The sequence below is a fragment of the Heterodontus francisci genome, chromosome 6, assembly GCF_036365525.1.
Source record: "Heterodontus francisci isolate sHetFra1 chromosome 6, sHetFra1.hap1, whole genome shotgun sequence".
NCBI classification, from domain to species: Eukaryota; Metazoa; Chordata; class Chondrichthyes; order Heterodontiformes; family Heterodontidae; genus Heterodontus; species Heterodontus francisci.
In genome coordinates, this window is record NC_090376.1 from 43,462,937 (window position 1) to 43,481,456 (window position 18,520).

An 18,520-nucleotide genomic window follows, 5' to 3' on the forward strand; every position below is an offset into this window, starting at 1 on the left:
GAGCGCACCGCATTTTGCGGCGGCACGCTTTCAGCTCGGTGGTCCGCTCACACAGATGCGCCGTCTCTGAGCCCCCGCGATATTTCATGCAGGGGCTCATTTAAATGGAGGCGGCAGAGCGGCTGCCCCTGATGGCGTAGAGAGGGCGGCCACTCCATCTCCAGCAACAGCATCTAGCGCCACCACACAGGCGCCGGCGCCATTTTTAAAGGGCTTCAAGCCCTTAGCAAAAATTCGAATTTTTAAAGTAACATTACTGTGGATTTTGTTTAGAAAAATAAAGAAAAGCTGGAGGCCCTTTCCCAACCCACCCCTCCCAATATTTTTGAATAGTCTCTTTCACGAACATTAACTTTATTCCCATCCCAAACTTTCCCCCCCTTCAACCCTTTCCCAATATCCCCACATCCAATAAAAAATGTTTTCCCCGCTCCCTCCCTCCCTCCCGACCAGTGTCTCGGCTTGAATCCCAAACGGGGTTCGGAAGGCGCGGGACTTCCAGCCACCTGCCGCAATATCGGCGTGGGACGGCCACCTGGTCCAGGTAAGTTCATTAACATTTTTTTGAATAAATTTGAATAGGCAAATGAAGGCCCCGCCGTTTGGCGGCAGGGGGATGATACCAAGGCCTCGCCGCCGCAGGTAAAATGTGGCAGGTCCTTCACGGCATCAGAGATCGTGGTGGGCCTCTCCCGCAAGTATTTTACAGCCCCCACCCCCGCCACAACCCTTGACATCGAGGGGCTGGTAAAATTCAGCCTTCTGTATCCAGCACCATCCCATAAACAATGATGGCCCTGTGGCCGTTCCCCTCAAGAATAAGTATACAGTTTTGGATACGGTTGGGTGGGGGGACCTACCAGGGGAAAGCCACAGCGTCCAGGTCTCTGGCACTGAGCCTGGCTCTGTGGCTCAGAAGGGAAGGGGGGCAGAATAGGAGAGCGAAAGTGATAGGAGATTCAATGATTAGAGGAACAGACAGAAGATTCTGTGGTCGCGAAGGAGACTCCCGGATGGTATGTTGCCTCCCGGGTGCCAGGGTCAGGGATGTCTCGGATCGAGTTTACGGGATTCTTAAGGGGGAGGGGGAGCAGCCAGAAGTCGTGGTACACATCGGTACCAATGACATAGCTAGGAAAAGGGATGAGGACCTGAAAAGCGAATATAGGGAGTTAGGTTGGAAGCTAAAAGGCAGGACGAGCAGGATAGTAATCTCAGGATTGATACCGGTGCCACGTGCTAGTGAGGCTAGAAACAGAGAGCAAGTGCAGCTGAACACGTGGCTACAGGTGTAGGAGGGAGGGCTTCAGATATGTGGATCATTGGGATACCTTCTGGGGAAGGTGGGACCTGTACAAGAAGGACGGGTTGCATCTGAACTGGAGGGGCACCAATATCCTGGGCGGGAGGTTTGCTAGCACTCTTCGAGAGGGTTTAAACTAGTTTGGCAGGGGGATGGGAACCGGAGCTACAGATCAGTGGATGGGGTAGCTGTTGAACAGGCAGATAGAGAGTGCAGAGAGTCTGTGAGGAAGGTTAGACAGATGACAGGGCAAAGTTGCAGCCAATATGATGGGTTGAAGTGTGTCTATATTAATGCAAGAAGTGTCAGGAATAAGGGTGATCGACTTAGAGCGTGGATCAGTACTTGGAGCTACGATGTTGTGGCCATTATGGAGACTTGGATATGGAGGCAGGAATGGATGTTGAATGTTCTGGGGTTTAGATGTTTCAAAAGGAATAGGGAGATGGTAAAAGAGGTGGGGGAGTGGCATTGCTAATCAGGGATAGTATCACAGCTGCAGAAAGGGAGGTCGTCGAGGAGGGTTTGTCTACTGAGTCATTATGGGTGGAAGTCAGAAACAGGAAAGGAGCAGTCACTTTATTGAGAGTTTTCTATAGACCCCCCAATAGCAGCAGAGACACGGAGGAACAGATTGGGAGGCAGATTTTGGAAAGGTGCAGAAGTAACAGGGTTGTTGTCCTGGGTGACTTCAACTTCCCTAATATTGATTGGAACCTCCTTAGTGCAAATAGTTTGGATGGAGCAGTTTTTGTCAGGTGTGTCCAGGAAGGTTTCCTGACTCAATATGTAGATAGGCCGACTAGAGGGGAGGCTATGTTGGATTTGGTGCTTGGCAACTAACCAGGCCAGGTGGCAGATCTCTCGGTGGGAGAGCATTTCGGTGATAGTGATCACAACTCCCTGACCTTTACTATAGTCATGGAGAGGGACAGGAGCAGATGGGATGGGAAAATATTTAATTGGGGGAGGGGAAATTACAATGCTCTTAGGCAGGAACTGGGGAGCATAAATTGGGAACAGATGTTCTCAGGGAAATGCACGACAGAAATGTGGAGGCTGTTTAGGGAGCACTTGCTGCGACTGCTGGATAGGTTTGTCCCGATGAGGCAAGGAAGGGATGGTAGGGTGAAGGAACCTTGGATGACAAGAGATGTGGAACAGCTAGTCAAGAGGAAGAAGGAAGCTTACTTAAGGTTGAGGAAGCAAGGATCAGACAGGGCTCTAGAGGGTTACAAGGTAGCCAGGAAGGAACTGAAGAATGGACTTAGGAGAGCTAGAAGGGGACATGAAAAAGCCTTGGCGGGTAGGATTAAGGAAAATCCCAAGGCGTTCTACAATTATGTGAGGAACAAGAGGATGGCCAGAGTGAGGGTAGGGCCGATCAGGGATAGTGGAGGGAACTTGTGCCTGGAGTCGGAAGAGGTAGGGGAGGTCCTAAATGAATATTTTGCTTCAGTATTCACTAGTGAGAGGGACCTGGTCGTTTGTGAGGACAGCGTGAAACAGGCTGATATGCTCGAACAGGTTGATGTTAAGAAGGAGGATGTGCTGGAAATTTTGAAAGACATGAGGACAGATAAGTCCCCGGGGTCAGACGGGATATACCCAAGGATATTACGGGAAGCGAGGGAAGAGATTGCCGCCCCTTTGGCGATGATCTTTGCGTCCTCACTGTCCACTGGAGTAGAACCAGATGATTGGAGGGTGGCAAATGTTATTCCCTTGTTCAAGAAAGGGAATAGGGATAACCCTGGGAATTACAGACCAGTCAGTCTTATGTCGGTAGTGGGCAAATTATTGGAGAGGATTCTGAGAGACAGGATTTATGATTATTTGGAAAAGCATAGTTTGACTAGAGACAGTCAGCATGGCTTTGTGAGGGGCAGGTCATGCCTTACAAGCCTTATTGAATTCTTTGAAGATGTGACAAAACACGTTGATGAAAGAAAAGCAGTGGATGTGGTGTATATGGATTTTAGCAAGGCGTTTGATAAGGTTCCCCATGGTAGGCTCATTCAGAATGTAAGGAGGCATGGGATACAGGGAATGTTGGCTGTCTGGATACAGAATTGGCTGGCCCATAGAAGACAGAGGGTGGTAGTAGATGGAAAGTATTCAGCCTGGAGCTTGGTGACCAGTGGTGTTCCGCAGGGATCTGTTCTGGGACCTATGCTCTTTGTGATTTTTATAAAGGCTGGGTTAGCAAGTTTGCCAATGACACGAAGGTTGCTGGAGTTGTGGATAGTGTGGAAGGCTGTTGTAGGTTGCAACGGGACATTGACAGGATGCAGAGCTGGGCTGAGAAGTGGCAGATGGAGTTCAACCTGGAAAAGTGTGAAGTGATTCATTTTGGAAAGTCGAATTTGAATGCAGAATACTGGCTTAAAGACAGGATTCTTGGTAGTGTGGAGGAACAGAGGGATCTTGGGGTCCATGTCCATAGATCGCTCAAAGTTGCCACCCAAGTTGATAGGGTTGTTAAGAAAGTGTATGGTGTGTTGGCTTTCATTAACAGGGGGATTGAGTTTAAGAGCCGCGAGGTTATGCTGCAGCTCTATAAAGCCCTGGTTAGACCACACTTGGAATATTGTGTTCAGTTCTGGTCGTCTCATTATAGGAAGGATGTGGAAGCTTTAGAGAGGGTGCAGAGGAGATTTACCAGGATGCTGCCTGGACTGGAGGGCATGTCTTATGAAGAAAGGTTGAGGGAGCTAGGACTTTTCTCATTGGAGCGAAGAAGGATGAGAGGTGACTTGATAGAGGTGTACAAGATGATGAGAGGCATAGATAGAGTGGATAGCCAGAGACTTTTTCCCAGGGTGGAAAGGGCTATCACCAGGGGGCATAATTTTAAGGTGATTGGAGGAAGGTTTCGGGGAGATGTCAGAGGTAGGTTCTTTACACAGAGAGTGGTGGGTGCGTGGAATGCACTGCCAGCGGTGGTAGTAGAAGCAGATACATTAGGGACATTTAAGCGAATCTTGGATAGGTACATGGATGATAGTAGTATGAAGGGTATGCAGGTAGTTTGATCCTAGAGTAGGTTAAAGGTTTGGCACAACATCGTGGGCTGAAGGGCCTGTACTGTGCTGTACTGTTCTATGTTCTATGTTCTATAAATGAACAGTTAATTGTGATTGTTGATGGTGTTGGTTGAGACAGGAATGTTGACCATAATATTGGGGGAGCTCTCTGTTCTTCTTTAAAGTTTATCCGAAGCACTGGGACAGGTAAACAGGGCTTTGGTTTAATGCTTCATCTGAAGGACAGCAGCTCTAACAATGTAGTACTTCATACTGCCAAGGTTATATGCCCAATTCCGAGAGGGAAACATAGAAACATGGAAAATAGGAGCAGGAGTAGGTGATTCGGCCCTTCGAGCCTGCTCTACCATTCATTATGATCATGGCTGATCATCCAACACAGTAGCCTGTTCCCGCTTTCGCCCCATACCCTTTGATCCCTTTCGACCCAAGAGCTTTATCTAACTCCTTCTTGAAAACATACAATGTTTTGGCCTCAACTGATTTCTGTGGTAGCGAATTCCACAGGCTCACCACTCTCTGGGTGAAGAAATTTCTCCTCATCTCAGTCCTGAAAGGTTTACCCCATACCCTTAGATTGTGAACCCTGGTTCTGGACTCCCCTACCATCGGGAACATCCTTCCTGCAACTACCCTGTCAAGTCCTGTTAAAATTTTATAGGTTTCTATGAGATCCCCCCTCATTCTTCTGAACTCCAGTGAATATAACCCTAACTGACTCAATCTGTCCTCATACGTCAGTCCCACCATCTCAGGAATCAGTCTGGTAAACCTTCGCTGCACTCCGTCTATAGCATGAACATCCTTCTTCAGATAAGGAGACCAAAACTGCACACAATATTCCAGGTGTGGCCTCACCAAGGCCCTGTATAATTGTATCAAGTTTAAACCTATAATTCTAACTCAGAGGTGAGCCTAGGCAACCTGAAAAATTGATGATGATAGTCCCATAAGTAGAGTCTGTTTCCACTCACGGGTGGGCACAGAACAAGGGATCATAAATATAGGATAGCCAGTAACAGAGCAAATAATGATTTTAAGAGGAATTTCTTTCTTGAGCGTGGTGACAGTGTGGAATTCAATGCCACATAGAGTTGTTGAGGTGTATAGCATTGATAGATTTATAGGTAGTCATGATGCATACATATATAGGCAGCCATAAAGGAGGGGCTAAAGTGTGGCGAGTCGAAGAGACTTAGCAGTTGGCAGGAAAAAAGACAGAGGCGCAAGGGGAGAACCAACTGTGTAACAGCCCCGACAAACAAATTTTTCTGCAGCACTTGTGGAAGAGCCTGTCTCTTTAGAATTGGCCTTTATAGCCACTCCAGGCGCTGCTCCACACACCACTGACCACCTCCAGGCGCTTACCCATTGTCTCTCGAGATAAGGAGGACAAAGAAGAAGATGCATACATAAGGAAGAGGGGGATAGAAGGAGGCAAGGTGAAGAGGTAATTAGAGTGAGAAGAGGCTTGCATGGTGGATAAACACAGGCATAGACAATTTGGATCCAATAGCCTGTTTCAGTGCCGTTCATTCTAATACTGTAATTCTATGTAGTCCCATCACTTAGATTATAGTAACATTATTTTTCTACTTGTAATAATAATATATTAAAATAAATCAAATTAAAAAACAATGAATATTTGAATAAGTTTAAGGTATAACACTAGAATATTAAAATATATTAAAAATTCTTAAGTCTTTTAGTCTTTCCTTCCTCTTATAAGTTTTAAAACTCATGTGGACTTACCTCATCTTTTCAACCTAGTCAGGCACCCTGTTTTATGGGGTTCAGGCTTTCATGTATGTTTCTCAAAAAAAAAGTTAAATCCTTGTAGGTTTAATTTAAGAATTAGTAACAGATATGGACCGGAAAAATCGGAACTGTCCTCTGCATAAGTGGAAGTAGTGCTTTCTAAACTTACTGTTACTTTGCTGAATTTTATTTCAGTATTTTTCTCTCGAATTAAAAAAATAATCACCATGATAAGAAGAAACAAAACATTTGCTCGGAGGACGTTAACTACTGGACTGATCATCAAATGATCGCAACTTTGATCCACGAGCACAATTTTGTAAAATATTTTGTAAGGTGATATTCCTACCTGAAGCTGTGCATTGAAAAAAAGCTCTTTTTACAGGAATTGTACCTTAAAGGAATCTATCAAGTTAAAAATATTTAATCTGCATTAGTTTTATCAATTTTAGACCAAGCCCATTTTGGCCAACTTTGATACTTATTATAATCAATCATTGTTATTTGTGCCAACCTTGTACCAAATGGCAGTTCTGACAGTTGGCTGATTTAAAGGCTGTGTGTGCTCTCTATGTGTGTCCTTCAGCTTTCTGAATTGCCACTACAAACTCCCATTTCCACATTTTCTGGTGTGACGTCCAGCAAGTAGAAGCTATTGCCTCTGCATTTATCTCACAAAGCCCGATAATATCTCTTCATGAGCCCAACCCAAGGTCATTAACCTTTAATAATGGGAATTAGGAATGTATTTTTCTATGTGATGCAAACAAAAGTGTTTTGTTGCATTATATAAGGAGCTTTCATAATGAAAACCTTACTTAAAGCATACTAGTCTGAATACTTTTCTCTTGCTGTTTAAAAATGCATGGGATTGACTTGAGGTAACAGGCAATGATTTTACTTCCTTCCCTGTTGGGAAGCATATAGCTTCCACTCACCTTGTTAAGTTGTAATTGAACAACAACACATAATATCACTGCCTTGCCGAGACGATTACTCTTTTTAAAAGTTTTCATTCAACACAAGTTATAAAAGATATGTAATAGACATCTGTTATGTATATGAACATACATACGAATTAGGAGCAGGAGTAGGCCACTTGTCCCCTTGATACTGTTCTGCCATTCAACAAGATCATGGCTAATCTGATTGTAACCTCAACTCTACATTCCTGCCTAACCTAGATAACCTTTCACCCCTTTGCTAATCAAGAATTTATCGACCTCCGCCTTAAAAGATTTTGATTTTAAAAATTCCTTTCATGGGATATGGGCTTTGCTGGTCAGGCCAGCATTTATTGTCCATCCCTAATCGCCATGAGAAGGTGGTAGTGAGTTGCCTTCTTGAACCACTGCAGTCCATCTGGGGTAGGTACACCCACAGTGCTGTTAGGAAGGAGTTTCCAGGATTTTGACCCAGTGGCAATGAAGGAATGGTGATATAGTTCCAAGTCAGGATGGTGTGTTGCTTGGAGGGAACTTGCAAGTGGTGGTGTTCCCATGCATCTGCTGCCTTTGTCCTTCTAGGTGGTAGAGGTCGCGGGTTTGGAAGATGCTGTCTAAGGAGGCTTGGTGCATTGCTGCAGTGCATCTTTTAGATGGTACACACTGCTGCCACTGTGCGTCGGTGGTAGAGGGAGTGAATGTTTTTTGTGGACGGGGTGCCAATCGAGTGGGCTGCTTTACCCTGGATGGTGTTGAGCTTCTTGTGTGTTGTTGGAGCTGCATCCATACAGGCAAGTGGAGAGTATTCCATCACACTCCTGACTTGTGCCTTGTAGATGGCGGGCAGGCTTTGGGGAGACAGGAGGTGAGTTACTTGCTGCAGGACTCCTAGCCTCTGACCTGCTCTTGTAGCCACAGTATTTATATGGCTACATCCAGTTCAGTTTCTGGTCAATGGTAACCCTCAGGATGTTGATAGTGGGGGATTCAGCAATTGTAATGCCGTTGAATGTCAAGATGACATGGTTAGATTCTCTCTTGTTGGAGATGGTCATTTCCTGGCACTTGTTTGGCGGGAATGTTACTTGCCACTTAACAGCCCAAGCCTGGATATTGTCCAGGTCTTGCTGCATTTCTACACGGACTGCTTCATATCTGAGGAGTCGAAAATGGTGCTGAACATTGTGTAATCATCAGCGAACATCCCCACTTCTGACCTTATGATTGAAGGAAGGTCATTGATGAAGCAGCTGAAGATGTTTGGGCCAAGGACACTACCCTGAGGAACTCCTGCAGTGATGTCCTGGAGCTGAGATGATTGACCTCCAACAACTACAACTATCTTCCTTTGCGCTAGGTACGATTCCAACCAGCAGAGAGATTTCTCCCTGATTCCCATTGACCTCACTTTTGCTAGGGCTCCTTGATGCCATACTTGGTCAAATGCTGCCTTGATGTCAAGGGCAGTTACTCTCACCTCTCCTCTGGAGTTCAGCTCTTTTGTCCATGTTTGAACCAAGGCTGTAATAAGGTCAGGAGCTGAGTGGCCTTGGTGGAACCCAAACAAAGCGTCACTGAGCAGGTTGTTGCTAAGCAAGTGCCGCTTGATAGCACTGTTAATGACACCTTCCATCACTTTACCGATGATCGAGGGAAGACTGATGGGGCAGTAATTGGCCGGGTTGGATTTGTCCTGCTTTTTGTGTACAGGACATTCCTGGGCAATCTTCCACATTACTGGGTAGATGCCAGTGTTGTAGCTGTACTGGAACAGCTTGGCTAGAGGCGTGGTAAGTTCTGGAGCACAGGTCTTCAGTACTATTGCTGGAATGTTGTCAGGGCCCCTAGCCATTGCAGTATCCAATGCCTTCAGTCGTTTCTTGATGAATCGAATTGGCTGAAGACTGGCATCAGTGATGCTGGGAACTTCAGGAGGAGGCCGAGATAGATCACCCATTCGGCACTTCTGGCTGAAGATTACCGCCTTTTGAGAAAGAATGTTCCAAAGACTCACAACCCTCTGAGAGAAAAAAATTCTCATCTCTGTCTTAAATGGGCTACTCCTTATTTTTAAACCGTGACCCCTTAGTTTTAGATTCTCTCACAAGAGGAAACATCCTTTCCACAGCCACCCTTTCAAGACTCCTCAGGCTCTTATATATTCAATCAAGTCGCCTCTTACTCTTCTAAACTCCAGCGGATATAAGCCTAGCCTGTCCAACCTTTCCTCATAAGGCCACCCACCCATTCCAAGTATTAGTCTAGTAAACATAATAAGGTCAAGAAGTAATTTACTACAACTAGAAAGGCATAAACAGAAATGATTATATTGCCGAAGTTCCGAAGAAGGGTCACTGATCCGAAACGTTAACTCTGCTTCTCTTTCCACAGATGCTGCCAGACCTGCTGAGTGATTCTAGCATTTCTTGTTTTTATTTCAGATTTCCAGCATCCGCAGTATTTTGCTTTTATGATTATATTGCCAATGGCTATCAGTCAGAAGAATTTTGGCATTTAATTTTTATTTTGTTTAGATCAGAACTTTTCCATATCTATCAGATTTAAATATAAAAGTCGTGCATCAAAGGCTGTTGAGGAACATGATAACCTGTTTCAACCATACAAATGTTTTAAACAGTAACAGAATTTGAGGCATCCTTGCTGTGGCTGACAAATGATTATGCTTCTGGTATTAAATTAGTTGAAACATTGCAAAGCTTGTATAAAAAGAAATAGTATAAATATTAACTTTTAACTTGCTCCCCCCCCCGTGTAAACCAGGTGAAAATTCTGTTCCAATTTAATCCCTAAGGCAATTTTAATTGGTGTATTCTTGGATGCTCAAGTGTACGCCTCATGCAAAAATGTAATTGGAGTCCAATGATGTCATTAGGACCCTGAGGCAATTTTAACATCCTACTGAGTGAAGCTTTTGAGGAGCAGGAGTGCTACTCCGGGCCTTCCAAAGATGATTGGACCACTGACGCCCACTCTTCCCTCTCCTTCTGCCCCACACAACCCTCCCAAACCAACCCCCCATCCAACTTACCTAAGTGCCAGCTTGGCAGCCACGAGGCTGTCCAATCTGCACAGGCACAAATTGGAGAGCTGCCTCTGGAATCCGTTTTGTGTGGGCAGCTGACAGCAAAAGTCAAATGTGTCCTGGCTGTTATAATGGATTGCTGATTCTGTCTGTGGAGTTAAGATTTCCTCTATTGTGTGGGGGTTTCCTAATTGCTTAGTGGGTAAATACATAATCTCAAACTAGGTGGATTTAGGGATGCTGCAGTTGGGTCTCATCATGTTGGGATAGCGCAGCAAAAACTCACCAAAAACTTGCTTCTGCTCCTGACCGCTATCCATGGACCCCTTCTGAAAGAGTGCTTAAGGACCTTTTTGATTCATTTACAGAAAGTGGACATCACTGGAAAGGACAGCATTTATTTCCCATCTCTAATTGCCATTGAGAAGGTAGTGGTGAGCTGCCTCTTGAACCGCTGCTGTCTGTGTGGGGAGGGTACTTCCACAGGGAGGGAGTTTCAGGATTTTGACCCAATGAAGGGATGGTGATACAGATCCAAGTCAGGATGATGTGTGACTTGGAGAGGAACTTCGAGATGTTGGTTTTCCCATGCACCTGCTGCCCTTGTCCTTATGGGTGGTAGAAGGGCAGCACAGTGGCGCAGTGGTTAGCACCGCAGCCTCACAGCTCCAGCGACCCGGGTTCAATTCTGGGTACTGCCTGTGTGGAGTTTGCAAGTTCTCCCTGTGTCTGCGTGGGTTTCCTCCGGGTGCTCCGGTTTCCTCCCACATGCCAAAGACTTGCAGGTTGGTAGGTAAATTGGCCATTATCAATTGCCCCTAGTATAGGTAGGTGGTAGGGAAATATAGGGACAGGTGGGGATGTGGTAGGAATATGGAATTAGTGTAGGATTAGTATAAATGGGTGGTTGATGGTCGGCACAGACTCGGTGGGCCGAAGGGCCTGTTTCAGTGCTGTATCTCTAAACTAAACTAAAAGTCATGGGTTTGGAAAGTGCTGTTGAAGAAGTCTATGCGAGTTGCTGCAATGCATCTTGTATATGGTTAACACTGCAACCACAGTGCACCATTGGTAGAGGGAATGAATGTTTAAAGTAGGGGGTGAGGTGCCAGTCAAGCAGGCCGCTTTTCCCTGGATGGCATCAAGCCTCTTGAGTGTTGTTGGAGGTGCACTCATCCAGGCAAGTGGATAGCATTCCATTACAATCCTGACTTGTGCCTTGTAGATGATGGAAAGGCTTTGGGAAGCCAGGAGGTGAGTTACTTGCTGCAGAATTCCCAGCCTTTGACCTGCTCTTGTAGCCACACTATTTATGTGGTTGGTCCAATTAAGTTTCTGGCCAATGGTGTTATGACCTCAGTAGAGACCGCTAACTTTAAAACAAGAAATATGAACTTACCAGACCGAATAAAGAATTACACAAGCTTTCACGCTTTAAATCTTTTATGATAACGGAGCTAAAAAAAAAAAGTCAGCATTAACAGTACTTAATAGGTAGGTAATACACTAGATTACAGAGGTATTTCCTATTAACTCATTGGGCTGAATTTTATTAGCACGCCGCACATTGTGGCGGCGCGCTTTGAAAACGGCAGCCTTCATGTGTGGAAGCGCGCCACTGAGCCCCCGTGATATTTTGCACGGGTGCTCATTTAAATGGAGGGTCAGAGCACCCCTCCCCCCGATGTTGTAGAGGGGGTGGCAGCTCCGTCCCCGGCAATGGTGACCGGCGCCACTGTGCAGACGTGGCACCATTTTTAAAGGGCTTCAAGCCCTTCGCAAAAATTTTAATTTGTAAAGGTATATTACTTTTCATTTGCTTATAATAAATAATTATAAGAAGGAGGACCTTTACCAACCCCCCCAATGGTTTTTTATTGCCCTATATTCAGAAAACCTATTTTATTCCCAACCTGAACTTCCCCCCCAGCCTTCTCACATTTGCCCTCAGCCCCTTTCCACCATCCCCACAACCAATAAAAAGTGTTTTCCCCGCTCGCCTCCCACCCTGATAATTTCACTCCTCCCCCCTCCCCACTACTGTCTCGCCTCGGAACTCTGTACTAAGTTCCGAAGGCGCGTGAGGTGCAGCTAGTCGCCATGAAATCGGCGTGGGACATCCACCGGGACCAGGTAAGTTTATTAGCATTTCGTTTTAATTAATTTAAATATGTAAATGCATTTTACCAGTGCCGGCGGGGCCTTCTTGGCATTGGGGGTCGAGGCAGGCCACCCCCGCAAGTATTTTACGGTTCCCCCCGCCACAACCCCTGACGTCGAGGGTCTAGTAAAATTCAGCCCATTAACACTCTCGAAAACCCCATACAACATTTATACATTACACAGTGTTCTCATCGAAAAGGTATCCTCGCAGTTAGAAGTCCCAAACTTCTCCCAGCTGCAATGGGTTGAATCTCCCAGTGTCCTTCCTAAAGGCAACATTCTCTTCGCTCACTTCTTCCGAGCACATTCAACTGGACTTCTTTTATTAAGGCAATCTCTGGTGACCCTGTTGGTCTTTTCTCCTCCGCAAACCTCAAGCCTTCGAACTGGGTTCAAATTGTAGCAACCTTTTGCTGTATTGGTGATCTAAGAGCAGCTTTCTCACCAGAAACTGCCCACTGGCCTCTCTCTTTGTAGGCTACGCAACTCTGCTGGTCTTCGTTTCTTCCTTTCAGCCTCCAGACCTAGGGTAGCCCCTCAAATTTATCAAGATCAAATTCAGTAGTCGTTTGCCTTTTACAATTCTCAAAGACCATAGGTCCGGCCATAGCAAAACCGTATGGGCCTTCCTTTGTTCCCAAGTGCGAAAAATTGCATTTTATAGCCCCTGGCTCCCTGTTTACAATCTTTGAGTTTGGGTGAGCGAAACCCATTGACCTTTAGGTGTTACAAACTTGCACCCTGCTTTTAGAGGGTCTTTGATCTGGGTTCCTTATTCTCATGGTAACCAAGACCTCTGGCTTGTGTCTGGGCAGAATTTGAGTGAGGGCACATGTTTCCTCTGAATATCCATTTTCCACTGCATTAAAGATCACAGTTTTTAAAACATAACCAGACTACAAAGTCCAGCGTGCATAAGAATGGTGATCCCCAAGATGTTTATGGTGGAGTATTTGATTATCATAATGCCATTGAATGTCAAGAGAGGTGGTTAGACTCTCTTTTGTTGGAGATGGTCATTGCCTGGCACTTGTGGAGCACGAATGTTACTTGCCACTTATCAGCCCAAGCCTGAACGTTGTTCAGGTCTTGAACATGCAGGCACAGATTGCTTTATTATCTGAGGAGTTGCGAATGGAACAGAACACTGTGCAGTCATCAGTGAACACAAGTCTTCAACACTACAGCTAGAATGTTGTCAGGGTCCATAGTGCATAGCCTTTGTTGTCTCTAGTAGGCTTAGCTGTTTTTTGATATCATGTGGAGTAAATCGAATTTGCTGAAGACTGGCTTTTCTAATGGTGGGGAACTCAGCAGGAGGCTGAGATGGATTATCTACCTGGCACTTCTGACTAAAGATGGTTGCAAATGCTTCAGCCTTGTCAGTTGTATACCCGTGCTGGGCTCTGCCATCTATGAGGATGGGCTCTGAGTGAGGACTTATTCAAGTTCAGTTGTCGTGTCCCTCATGGCTATGGACATTCAGGTAGAATTTTTTGCTTCTGGCTCAGGATGTGAGTGCATTGCAGGAAATTGTACACAGCAGTTTTCCATCCACTAAAATTTATGGGTGGAAAATTACAAACTTTGCATGTGCAATTTCCCAATATGTTCACCCAGTGTGTGCCAAGAGTGCAGAAGTGGAAATTCCCCCACCCAATCCGCTGTCTAGGTTCCAGGAGAAAGGCCATTTGTTTGGGATGCAAAGGTCTCTTGATACCTATGAAACTATATACCTCAGAGAGAGTCCGACCTTTCAGGAAAGGAGGAGAAAAAAATTGGAGGAATAATGTTATGTGCATTTATCTGTTGGTTAAAGGATTTTGAAGCTAAAGGTCAGGTGTGCCCCACAAGTTACAGGGCAGTTAGAAATACAGTATGACATTTGCTGATGCTTAGGATAGATTTCTAATCCTGTCTGTGCTGTGGGTCATATGTTTTCACAGTGAGCATCGTATCATATAGAGCATGCAGCTTTTAATTCACAGCCCTCTTTCTCCCTTGGCACTCAGCATGACTGTGGGTGTGTTAGTAATTACTACGGGTGAGACAGGAACAGGACTGCCTTATCTCAGAGATTTCCCAGTGTCACTAAATGCATTTTGTTTTGAGATTCTTGATGGTGCTCGGCAAAGATAAACAATATCTTCCATCAGGAAACCTGTGAGCTATTTCCAGAGGAAGTTTCAAATCACTTAAGTAAATAAATTCCCTTTAAATTATTTCAAAGTGTGTTGGTTAGTTTGGAGGAAGATTGTAAAAAGCAGTGAGCTGTTGTTTTTCCATCAGTTAATCATGTCTTATAGTTAACTTATAATCTGTGAATGGTCCAGATTTATCAGCTTCTTTCTAAATATCGAGCTGACTGCTTAATACCATTTGTACTCGGGTTAACCTTCTGAAGGCTTATGTTGCACTTCTGATTTCCTCAAAAATATTTTTAAAACCAATAAACGTAAATTCTGGATTTTAGCCTATGTACACCAGTCATGTTTACAACACGGTACTAATTTGATCTTGTGGACTACTTTGTCTATTCCTACATCCTGACTCTAATTTAATGAGGCGCTTATTTACATAGTTGTCTTAAACAGCAATTTTTGTCACATTGATCATATAATAGTCTGCTTTTTATTGATTGGCTTCTGCATTTTTGAATGCATGAGCATAGGATTAATTATGAGTAAATTATGTGACAAAGACATCATGCAATACATAATTAACTAATTTATTCCATAATTTTGATATGTAACTAGATGACCTAAAAAATTGAAAGGTTAATTCAGGACAAACAAATGGGAAAGAATGTCTGAGTTGCACCCGAGGGATAAAGTTGAATATGAGGCAACAGTGGACTTGTACCCCTGTGTTGATAGGTTTTGTGTGATATGTGCAATGCCTGTACACTTACCTTTGCAAGACACAATCAACTACAAATAAACACAGATATAATCTAAGCATATTTCTGATCCATGAATAGAACTCTAATCATAGAATCATAGAAAATTTATGGCACAGTAAGAGGCTACTTGGCCCATCGTGTCTGTGCTGGCTGAAAAACGATCCACCCAATCTAATCCCACCTTCCAGCATTTGACCCGTACCCCTGCAAATTACGGCACTTGAGGAGCATATCCAGACTCCTTTTGAATGAGTTGAGGGTTTCTGCTTCAATTACCCCTTCAGGCAGTGAGTTCCAGACCCCACCACCCTCTAGGTGAAAACATTTTTCCTCATCTCCCCTCTAATCTTTTTACCAATCACTCTAAGTCTATGACCCCTGGTCACTGACCTCTCTGCTAAGGTGAATAGGCCCTTCACCTCCACTTTATCCAGGCCCCTCAAAATTTTGCACATTTCAATCAGATCTCCCCTCAGCCTTCTCTGTTCTAAGAAGAACAACCCCAGCCTATCCAATCTTTCCTCATAGTTGCATTTTTCCAGTCCCGGCAACATCCTTGTAAATCTCCTCTGTACCGTCTCTAGTACAATTACATCCTTTCTGTAATGAGGTGACCAGAACTGCACACAGTACTCAAGTTGTGGCCTAACCAATGATTTATACATATCCAGCATAACCTCCCTGCTCTTATATTCTGTACCTCGGCTAATAAAGGAAAGGATTCCATATGCCTTCTTAACCACCTTATCGACCTGTCCTGTTATCTTCAGGGATCTGTGGACATTCACTCCAAGGTCCCTCACTTCCTGTACACTTCAGTATTTTCCCATTAATTGTGTATTCCTTTGCTTTGTTTGACCTCCCCAAATGCATCACCTCACACTTCTCTGGGTTGAATTCCATTTGCCAAATTTCTGCCCAGCTGACCGGACCATCAATATTTACCTGCTGCCTACAGCTATCCTACCACATGGCCAATCTTTGTGTCATCTGCAAATTCCTGATCATGCCCCCCACATTTATGTTCAAATCGTTTATATACGCCACAAAAAGCTGGGGTCCCAGTACTGAATCCTGCGGAACGCCATTGGAAACAGCCCGCCAGTCATAAAAACACCCGTCATGATTACCCTTCGTTTCCTGCCACTGAGCCCATTTTGTATCCACCTTGCTGCATTTCCCTGGATCCCATGGGATTTTTTTTTTAACCAGTGTGCCATGTGGGAGCTTATCAAAAGCCTTGCTAAAATCCACATGTAGACCACATCAACTGCACTACCCGCATCTATCTTCCTTGTTATTTCTTCAAAAAATTCAATCAAGTTGGTCAGACAGGATCTTCCCTTAACAAAGGGCGGTGCAGTGGTTAGCACCACAGCCTCACAGCTCCCGCGACCTGGGTTCAATTCTGGGAACTGCCTGTGTGGACTTTGCAAGTTCTCCCTGTGTCTGTGTGGGTTTTCACCGGGTACTCCGGTTTCCTCCCACCACCAAAGACTTGCAGGTTGATAGGTAAATTGGCCATTATAAATTGCCCCTAGTATAGGTAGGTGATAGGGGAATATAGGGACAGGTGGGGATGTGGTAGGAGTATGGGATTAGTGTAGGATTAGTATAAATGGGTGGTTGATGGTCGGCACAGATTCGGTGGACCGAAGGGCCTGTTTCAGTGCTGTATCTCTAAATAAAAAATAAAAAAATAAAATCCATGCTGACTGTTCTTGATTAATCCATACCTTTCTAAGTGGCAGTTTATCTTGTCTCTCAGAATAGATTCCAATAATTTGCCCACTACTGAGGTTAGACTGACTGGCCTGTAATTATTCGATCTATCCCTCATTCCCTTTTTCAACAGAGGTACAATGTTAGCAATTCTCCAATCCTCTGGCACCACACCTGTATCCAATGAAGACTGGAAAATGATGATCAGACCATTCACTATTTTCTCTCTTGCTTCTTTTAACAACCTGGGGTACATTTCATTTGGCCCTGGTGATTTACATATTTTCAAGGATGCTAATCCCATTAATACTTCCTCTCTCCCTATGTTTATTACATCCAATACTTCACACTCTTCCTCCTTAACTACAATATCTGCATCGTCCCCCTCTTTTGTGAAGACAGACGCAAAGTATTCATTAAGAACAATTACAACATCTTCTGCCCCTACCCATAGGTTACCAGTTTGGTCTTTTATGGACCCTACTCTCTCCTTAGTTATCCTCTTACTCTTAATGTATTGATTAAACATCTTTGGATTCACCTTGATTTTGCTTGCCAATATTCTTTCATGCTCTTTCTTCGCTTTCCTAATTTTCCCTTTTGTTTTCACCCCTCTGCTTTCTATACTCCTCTCAGCTTTCTGTAATATTGATTTCTTGGGTGTCGGGCATAAGCTTTCCTTTTCTGCCTTATCCTACCCTATAAGCTCCTTGACATCCATTGGGCTCTAGATTTAACTGTCCCACCCTTTTTCTTTGTGGGAACATGTTTACTCTGAGCCCCTTAAATCTCCCCTTTGAATGCTTCCCACTGCAGTGACAGTGATTTACCTTCAAGTAGCTGTTTCCAGTTCACTTTCGCTAAATCACTCCTCAGTTTAGTAAAATTGGCCTTTCCCCAATTGAGAACTCTAACTCCTGTTCTATCCTTGTCCTTTTCCATAATTACATTAAAACTAACTGAATTATGATCACTACCACCAAAATGCTCTCCCAATGCCACTCCTTCCATCTACCCATCTTCATTTCCTAAAACTAAGTCTTAAACTAATGTACAGAACTATTTCGTATTAATCCCCTTTGTACAAAATTCCTGCTTGCAGAGTGCATAAATACAAAATCCCAATCCGAGCATAAAATGCTTGAGCTTTGTATGCTTAGCATTTTAAATACAGTCAAACTGCTGCCAAATTCCACCCGGAGTAAGTTGTAAGTGTAGACATTAAATCACTTCGGTATGAATTTATTTGTTTTTGTTCTGAGTTTTCTGTTGTGTTTAGGTTGAATTGCTGAATGAACAATTAAATGGCAGCAGTGGTGCAAAGGTTAGCCACTTGCCTATTTTTATCTGCTAGTTACAGAACTCCTTATCTAAGCACAATCCTGATCCAAGCATAACATTTCTTGGCAAAGTAGTCAAAAGTTTATCAAGATTCAACAGTATTAGCATTATATTGCTCTAGTGTGTATTAACAACTTGCCTGCTCTCCCCACTCCCACCACACACACTGTGTAATTATAGAATCTTCCAATAAGACCACTTTTTCATGAGTCATCATTGGAGAGTGCTGTGACAGACACTGTAAAAAAACTGTTAGGTTTCTTGTAATTAAAATACAGGCCCACTGTGAATGCCGCT

The 18,520-nt window shown here is 44.2% G+C and overlaps 1 protein-coding gene across 3 annotated transcripts in view; it reads left to right on the top strand.

Moving 5' to 3' along the window:
* Positions 1 to 18,520, top strand: part of flt1 (fms related receptor tyrosine kinase 1) — a 306,847-nt gene that overhangs the window by 185,582 nt on the left and 102,745 nt on the right. The gene's annotated exons all lie outside the window — the stretch shown is intronic.